Here is a 9,115-nt window from a genome sequence, read left to right as displayed (position 1 = left end):
CAACTGAGCTATACATTCCCCCCAACAAAAATTATTTTTTAAGTAATACATGCATATAGTACAAAATTCAAAAGGAACAAAAAAGTATGTAGTAAAATTTAATATCCCTTTCTCCTGCTCCCTACCCCTCAGCCACCCAGTTTCCTTCCTTGAGGCACCACTGTTAGCAGTTTCTGAGTAGCTTTCCAGAGATGTTTTAAGTGCATGTCCCCCTGGCCCCTACAACACAATTTTTTTTTACATAAGTGCTAAATACTGTATCAGTCAGAGTCCTGACAGAAGCAGGTGACACCCATAACATGAGTTATTTGAGTTGAATTTAATGAATGGACTGCTTACAAAAGTGTGGGCAGGACAGAGAAGAGCACAAGCGAGAGTGCAGTAACCAGGGCCAGCAAGACGGTGCAGAGTGACGCAGTGCGAGCAGCACAGCCAGCCGGAGCATCCCAGCCGGGAAGCGGGGGGCAAAATACCTATTCCTCGCTCTCCTCCTGCCCTTGTTCTCTTGCTGCAGCGCCCCAAGGGCTGAACCCAACTTGAGCCAGAGGGCAAGAGAATCTGCTGATGTAGTTTACAGAGGTCATTCTCCAGTAGAGAGTGGGGCCAGAGCTGGGGGGGGATGGGTAAGGAGGGCGAGTGGTGGTACGATACCAGCACATGCACCGAGCCTCTCCATCTGCACTTAACAGTCTGTCTGTACATATAGCCTCATTCTTTCTGCTGATCTAGAGCATTCTACAGTATTTCTGTTCTGGAACACTATGCCATATATATAATATATATAGTTATACATACCATATATAATATATAATAATATATACCATGTAAATATATATACATGGTATATATAAATTTAATATATTAATGTACATGTATATAAATATATAGGCATATATAAAATTATATATATAATTTAATTTATTTATATACCTCTATCTATATATAACTAATCCTTCACTCATGGGCTTTGAAGATTGTTTCCAATCTTCTGCAAACAATGCTGCAAGGTATAGCCTTTTACTTAGTCATTTCACATGGCAAAGATATGTACTGAATAAATTCTAGAGAAGAGATTGCTGGATCAAAGAGTGTATGCTTTTTAAATTTTGATAGACGCTGCCACATCACCCTGCATAGCGCTTGTGCTTATTTGCACAAATACCAGCAATGTATGCGGTTCCTGTGCAGTGTCAGAACATCTGGGTTACAAAGATGTGAGTAAACTTATTAGAGCATCTTTCTAGCCATGTCTGTACCTTCGCAAAATGCAAACTTCTCTCTTTTTTTTTTGAAATTATGAAAATACACATTTTTCTCCTTGTTTTCTGTCACTCCTTTCAGATTTGTTTAGCAAAGATAAAATTCCTCCTCTCCTGAATGGAATTTTGCTCTTTCTTTAGGAACAATCTTGTGTCACTGTGAGTTGCAAATAGCAGCCTCAAGTTTCCAGTTTATCTTTCTGGGAATGAACAAACCAAATATATATATATATATATATATATATATATATATATATATATATATATATATATATATATATATGTAAGTATATATATGTATGTATGTGTCTATATATATGTGTGTGTATGTGTGTGTGTATGACATCTAGGAGACAGTTAGGAAAACTCTATGAGTGTCAGGAATCAGGGGACTCCAAAGAATCACCATTAATCCCAGTAGGTGTGACAGCATTGCTGTGGCATACAAGAAAATGCTCCTGTTCTCTGAAGAAGCAGTCTTTTTAAGTATCCAGAAATATGAAATCCCAGATGTCTGCAGTCTACCCCAAAACACCTTAGGAAAAAAGATGAAGCAAATATAGAAATATTAACAATCATTAAGTCTAGATAATGGATCTTCTTATAGGCGCAAACACCCTCATAATATAAAAACTTTAATGTCCAAGAAATATAATAATCAACACTTCATATTTTATTCATAGGTAAGAAGACTTTTCCTTCTCCTTCCCTTCCCTTCTTCCCCTCCTCCTCTTCCCCTCCTCCTCTTCCCCTCCTCCTCTTCTGGCTTCTCTTCCTCTGTTCCCCACCCCTGGCTGGATCCACTTGTCTACAATACACCAATAGTCGGAGCCTCTTCTCTCCCAACGTGGTCTTCTTGGGAGGCGGCTCCAGCCTGGCTTCCCTTCTGCTGAGCGGCAAACACTTGTTCCATGGAAAACCCTCAACCCTCCAACAAACCCTGGAAATACAGGCCCTCTGTCCTGTGGTCAAAGGAAGCGCCACCTTTCTCAGGCCTGAGTTAGGCAGGAGTTTAGGATCCCCTCCACCTGTAGAGAATGTGCACCGGGCTCTCCTGTGTGCCCTGGAAGCCCCCTCTCAATATGAGGTCTATGTTGGAAAGTAGTTTTCTGTCCTCTCCCTGGAGATGGAGGCGTGAGAAAATATCAGTGTTCTCCAAAGAAATCTCTTACATTCTCCCAATATATCTCTTGGATAATACACTCCCCCCCCCACTGTGATATCTTAGTATTATTAAACATTTACTTTTCATTATATACATTCAGCGTTTTGTCTGTATTTACACAGTAGCATTTACTACATTGAGCACCATTTATTTAAAATTGTTCCAGGAGAAGGTTATTTTATTATCTATTGCTCCAGTGGCTTAAGAAAGCAAACATTTATTATTTCATCCAGTTTCTGAGGATCAGGAATCTAGGACTGGCTTAGCTGGATGGCTCAGGATCTCCCATGAGGTTGTAGTGGAGAAGTTGGCCAGGACAGCAGTCATCTGAAGGCTCAGCTGGGGCTGGCGGATCCACTTCCTGACAGCTGGCTTACTGTGGCTGAGCCTCAGTTTCTCACCAAGTAGCCTTCTCCACAGGGCTATTCAGGACAGGCAACTGGCTTTCCCTTGAGCGAGTGATCTGAGGGAGCAAGGGAGAAGCCACGATCTTGGTCCTTTATGGCTGAGGCTTGGAAGTGGCATGCCATGGCTCCTGCCATATGCTATGGTGACACAGATCAACCGTGGCACATATGGAAGGGGACGCGGTGTGATACCAAGAGGCAGGGCCCATCTTGGAGGCTGGCCACCACACCTGTTGACGTCATTCTGCACGTGCATTATGATCAGTGTAAGTTGTGTCTCATAGACTCATGACCCACGGAGTTGTGTTCTGTGCGGGAGAATCCCTCCAAGGTTTCCGATGCAGCACTTGGCCACTGGGTACCGGTACTGAGTGAAGTCTGTCTCCCTGTGGTCACAGTGATAACAACGCCGGCACTGTCCTTGCAGCGAGTCTGGGCTAGAGGATAAATCTTCCAGACAGACCTTGTTCTGTGTTCCTAATTTCCTTCTGTAGTTCCCAGCACTCTTTCATGCCCTTGCCATAGAACCTGTTATAAAAAGAAGGTCCTAAGTGGCCTGGCATGCCCAGACAAGACTGAATCCTAGCAGGGATTAGGCTCAAGCAGGTTCTTCTAGCTGCTCCCTGTCAACCCCCAGCACACAAATAAGGAGCTCTGTCTGCGGGGATCAGGGCAAGAAATGGGGACAAGGCAGGAGTGGAGTTGTGCTCAGGTTGAGATTTAAGACATCCATCTTCCTGTCACTTCCTAACAGAGGGCAGCTTCCATGGAGCAGAAGGGAAGACACCAAAAACAAAGATACAGCAGATACACACTCCCCTCTACGGAGAACCTTAAAGAAATCTGTGAATTCAGTGGTCCTGCCACATCATGGACCTGATTCCCTGGGAGAAGGAAGAGGAGAGAGAAAGTGAAATGTCTTCTGGAGTCTGGGGAGAAATGGTCTACTTGGCACTTAGGCTTAAATAAATTATGTTTAGGTTTGCAGGTAGTTTCTTGTTATTTTGATTTGGACAAATTAGTTTCGCTGGAGGTGAAAATAAAATGAGTTTCTGGACCATAAGGCTGAGAACTAGGACCTGGGCTGAGGTGACCCTTGAGGTAGTGCCCCCTGGGGTGGCAATACTGTGCAGTAGCAGGTCTCTATCTTAGTGAACAGTAACTGCAGCTGTTTACCAAAGGCTTACCATGTCCAGGCACTGCCATCTAATTTAGGCTTCCCCCAAACTCAGAGAGGTGGCATCAATGTCTTTATTCCATGAGTGAAGAAACAGGCCTGGAGAGGATAAACAACTTGCTAAGTTATTCCTGAAACTTAAGAGGAAGTTCATACTCAGACAAGATGAAGCTCACGTCCTCACCACCGTGCTAAATTGTCTCCCACGCTGCTGGGCATGGATGTTTACCAGTGCTTGTCACTTTCCTTACAGACCATCATCAATTGTCCATCCTCAGCAACTCGTTTCATGTTGCTACACTCTGGTCAGAAAAGAAAGCTCAGTGGTAGAGCGCATGCTTGGCATGTATGAGGTTCTGGGTTCAATTAAAAAAAACAAAGAAAGCACGATCTGAACCAAATCACCCACTTCACAGGTCATTGACGTTTCCTGCCCTGCTTCTCACTAACCGTGGGCTTATTCCTGTTAACCCGTCACTGCAGGTCCTGGTGCTGGTGCGGCTTCCATGCAAGTCATTCCTATGGAAGTCACAGCTGAAGCCCAAAGAACTGATGAGCTTTGTTTTCAACCTTTCCGAGGCACTTCGTTTAAGGCTTGCCTCTTCAAACAGCATTTAGATGGATTTAAAAAAAAAAAAAAAAGCTGGTCTGAGAAATCCCATTTTTAAATAGGTGAGTTTAGTTTGTTGGCATTTTTTTGCAATACCCATGTGTTTGGACTTTCTTTCTTCACCAAGGTTTTCTTCCCCATTTCTTTTCTTTTCTCCATTCTTCCCTTTTGTTGGATTAATGAAATTTTCGTGGTTCTTTCATTGATCAGAAGTAGTAGATTCTATTTCTACATCCATTTTTGTGGCTAGGTGAAATTTTTTTTTCATTTTCCAGTTTTATTAGGTAGAACTGTTACAATTTGACCGCGCGTATACAGTACATTGCATGTAAATACATACACATAATATACTGCACATATTTTTTAAAAATTTCCATATATGTACTGTTCACTGTTACTAAGAACATTTAGAGCTTTAGGTTTGTAAACTTACATAGTTATCAAAGGAATAAAGCCAACCAAATATTAAGAATTAATTCAAAAAGATACATGCACCCTACTTTTAACAACAACGTTATTTATAATTGCCAAGATATGGAAGCATCCTAAGTGCACATCAATAGATGAATGGATAAAGAAGATGCAGCATATATATGTAATGGAATACAACTCACCCACGAAAAAGAAGGATATTTTGCTATTTGCAGCCTTTCATTCACATTTTTTTCTACTTCAAAGATCAGAATTTTGTAACTGGCATAAACATTTCCATTGCATCAAAAATAACAAAATACCTAGAAATAAACTTAACCAAGGAGGTTACCTATACTCTGAAAACTGTAAAGCATTGATGAAAGAAATTGGTAGGTGAAACTTTTTAAAACACGCATACCTAACTATATTTTTCTATAAAAGTCAAAAGTTAATTAAAACGGTGATCCTTCTCCTTTACTAAAGACACAGAATGCCTTAATTTCCCTCTGCAGTCTTTCCTCCTAACTTACAGTGGTGTAGTATTTTAATTCTTGTATGCTTTTAACCTCTCAATACTTACGATTTACCATCAATCAAGGGTTAGATTTTTTAACGTGTTTTATCGCTCTTTTGACCCACTACTGCCTCTTGCATTCTAGTCTTCCCTTCTGGTTCCTTTTTGTTTTTTGCTGAGGTAGGACTTTTGAAGTTCTTTCAAGTCGTTCTTTCTCTCTGATGTTCTGTGATCGCACTCCGATATCTCCAGCAGAGGCGAGGATTTATCTTTCATTATGTCGCTTGATATTTGGTGTATCCCTTTAATTCTGGAAACTCTCAGGCGTATTTCTCAACAGGGAAATGTCATAGAAGTGTCTGGGGTTGGGGAACACATTACATAGGATGGTCACAGGATGGTCTCTGAGCAGGGAATGTGGGGGCTGAGGTGAAAATGATGAGAGCGAGCCAACTCTGGCGAGGGGAGCATTCCGGGCGGAAGGAAAGGCCACTGAATAATCCTTATTTTGAAGTCAAATGATTAGCAACCTTGATCCCATCTACAACCTTAATCCTCCCCTTGCCATATAAACAAATTCACTCATGGGTTCTGGGAACTAGAGCATGGACACCCTTGGGAGCCATTGTTCTGCCCATCATGATGGGGCAAGGGCGGGGAACACTTACTGGAACCCAGACGAGGTAGCTGTAGGGAAAGGGTCACCTGACAAGTGTGTGACCTTTGGTGAGAACTGGGTTCCCCAAATCAGGAGTGGCAAACATCATGGGGCCACTTTTCTACCTGGCCACAGTGGACCAGGAAGCAAAGAGGGGCTTATTGTGCTGGGTGGGTAATTAGTCCCGATTGGCTGAGGGACTAAGAGTTACTTCTACATAAGGGGGCAGCAAAGAGAATTTCCAGAACTCAGGGCATTTATTGGGGTGTCTCTTTGTACTTCTATGTCCTGTATTAACCGTGGGAATGACAGCAACTACAACTCACCAAGGGCAGGAAAAATAAGTGTCCTGAAGGTCTGGGTTTCACCACCTTGAAATCAACCTGGACCAGGGTAAATGTGGTGAGGAGATAAGGGACGTTTAGAATGGGGAGTGGAGGCGAGAGATGAGGAACATCAGATACGACCTGGGACCAGCTACAACAGCAAGAACTCTTGTTTCTGATCCTTGCATATGAATTCCTCCAGGCGATTGCCACTGGCTACCATCTTAAGGGACTCTGTGAGTGATTGGACCCCATACGCCCCTCCTGGGGAAGAAGTGAGAGCATCTTGTACTCACAAGAAATGGAGTCACTACAGCGTAGTACGGGAGCCAATACAATGGGAGAGAAGGAGTGGATCTGAATGGTGCAAGGGGTGGGTTATATTTGATTCAAATCTATAGTCATCCTCAGATTTCCTTGGCACTGACAGCCTGCTGGACTCTGCTGACACTACCAGCTGCTGACCAGGACATTCCCTGGGAGCAGTAGGTCCTTCACCTTGACCGCCACCAGGCAGCCAGGCTGAACATCCACCAACCCAGAATGTCTGGCTCCTCCCACCACTTCCAGAATTGGAGGAAACGTCCCACTCACTGATTCTCCCCAACAGAAAGGGCCACCTGACAACACCTGGAGGTGTGGGGAAGGTAACTTCCTGTGGACTGAATCTTCACTAATGGAAACCAGGGGATGAGGGAGATTGGCAGATAAATTCCCCATCCTCCTCCCTCCTGTGACTGTCATTTCTCTTTGCAGCCTATTTGGAGAAGAACCATATGCCAACCAGACATGCCTGCTGAGTAACCTGCTGTGATCGCTGAGGCTTAGCATAAAGTGTCAGCCAGAAGGACAATGTACCATCTCACATGTCCTCACATTTCCTTGCTTCCCTTCTCCTTTCCTTAGCCTTGCTGTGCTCTGTGTGCACTTCCCAAGTGTAATGGCTAGTTTTATGTGTCAACCTGGCTGGGCTGTGGTGCCCAGATACATGATAAAATATTATTCTCTGAGGAGATATATGTATATATTTGTGAGGATGTTTTGTGGACGAGATTAACATTTAAATCAGTGGACTTTGTGGGGGAGGGTATAGCTCAGTGGTAGAGTGTGTGCTTAGCATGCACAAGGTCCTGGGTTCAATCCCCAATATCGCCATTAAAACAAACAAACAAACAAACAAATAAACTGAATCCTCCCCCCCCAAAAAAAACTCCAAAGACAAACAAACAAAAATAAATCAGTGGACGCTGAAGAAAGCAGACTGTCCTCCTTAATGTGGATAAGCCTCATCCAATCAGTTGAAGGTCTGAAGTGAATAAAGGGGGACCTTCTGGAACAGGAGAGGATTCTGAAGCAGACCGCCTTTGGAGCAAAATGCAGCATCAACCTTTCCCTGGGCTTCCAGTCTGCTGGGCCACCCTGCAGATTGTGGACTTGTCAGCCTATAATGGCATATGCCAATTCCTTAAAATAAATCACCTTCTATGTAAATCACAACCTTTTGGTTCTGTTTCTCTGGTGACCCTTGACTAAAACATCAAGAAAGATTTTGGTTCTTCCATCCTTGCTTTAGCTTCTGTTTGTTTATTTATTTTACTTTAAAATTTGGGGGTTCATTAGATATTTATTTGTTTATTTCTTTTTTGGTTTATTTGTTTCTTTCTTTATTGGTTTATTTATTCAATGGAAGTACTAGGGATTGAACCCAGGACCTCGTGCATGATAAGCATGTGCTCTATCACTGAGCCATACCCTCCCCCCCAGCCTGTTTTAGAGGGAATCAGGTCAAAACAAAGTCCCTGCTTTTCATGGACCTAAGGCCTCATCTCCATCGCTATGTTAAAGCCCCAGACCCTGGGCCCTAAGAGCCTTACCTTCAGGTCCACTGATGGCCTTAGTTTGATCTTCCTTACCTGCTGGCTTTGGTTTCTCTATTTCTTTCTGGGACTTGAGAATTTCCTATTATTTATTATATTCTTACTATTTTATAATAAAATTTCCTTTTATTAATTTCCTCTATTTCCTTCCTCAACTACAGATGTATAATATCATTATACATTATTTATTGTGTCTATGTACTTGTTAGCAGGAGGGTCACCCTGGCTCCGTACAGCACATTGCCTGAAATTCCTTGTGTAATTTGCGTGTTGTCTTTATACACGTGTATAACAACATAAACGACGCACGCTGTTTAACAATAACAAAATCTTCATATATGTGTGTATGTGTATGTGTGTGAGGCTCATTGTTTCCATCATATGGGGATTTCATTTTCCTGGCCATTTCACTCGTGTTAGATATTTAGATTGATTTTCATTTTTACTATTATAAATCATTTTATGATGAATATGTTTATAGACAAAGCTCTTTAAGTATTTAGTATTATGCCCTTAGTATAGATTCCAAAAAGTAGTACCACCACATCAAAGAATATAAACATTTAGAAATCCAAATCGCTCTCATCCATTATGCCTTCATGCAACTTCACTCGAGACATCTTGATCGAAGTTTGTGTGCGCTTGTCTCTTCTGACTTTGATCTGTTCCCTAAGGTGAATTCTTTAGCTAGCTATTCTCATCCATTAA

At 42.3% G+C, this 9,115-nt stretch overlaps 1 non-coding gene across 1 annotated transcript; it reads right to left on the bottom strand.

Annotated features, from left to right (window-relative positions):
* Positions 1-8,214: 8,214 nt before the first annotated feature.
* TRNAD-AUC (transfer RNA aspartic acid (anticodon AUC)) lies at positions 8,215-8,287 on the bottom strand. The gene has a single exon. It is a non-coding gene; the product is annotated as a tRNA-Asp (tRNA).
* Positions 8,288-9,115: the final 828 nt, after the last annotated feature.

Source organism: Camelus bactrianus, chromosome 6, assembly GCF_048773025.1.
Source record: "Camelus bactrianus isolate YW-2024 breed Bactrian camel chromosome 6, ASM4877302v1, whole genome shotgun sequence".
Taxonomy (NCBI): Eukaryota; Metazoa; Chordata; class Mammalia; order Artiodactyla; family Camelidae; genus Camelus; species Camelus bactrianus.
Note: the sequence above shows the minus strand (reverse complement) of the source record. Positions and strands in the feature narration are given on the sequence as shown.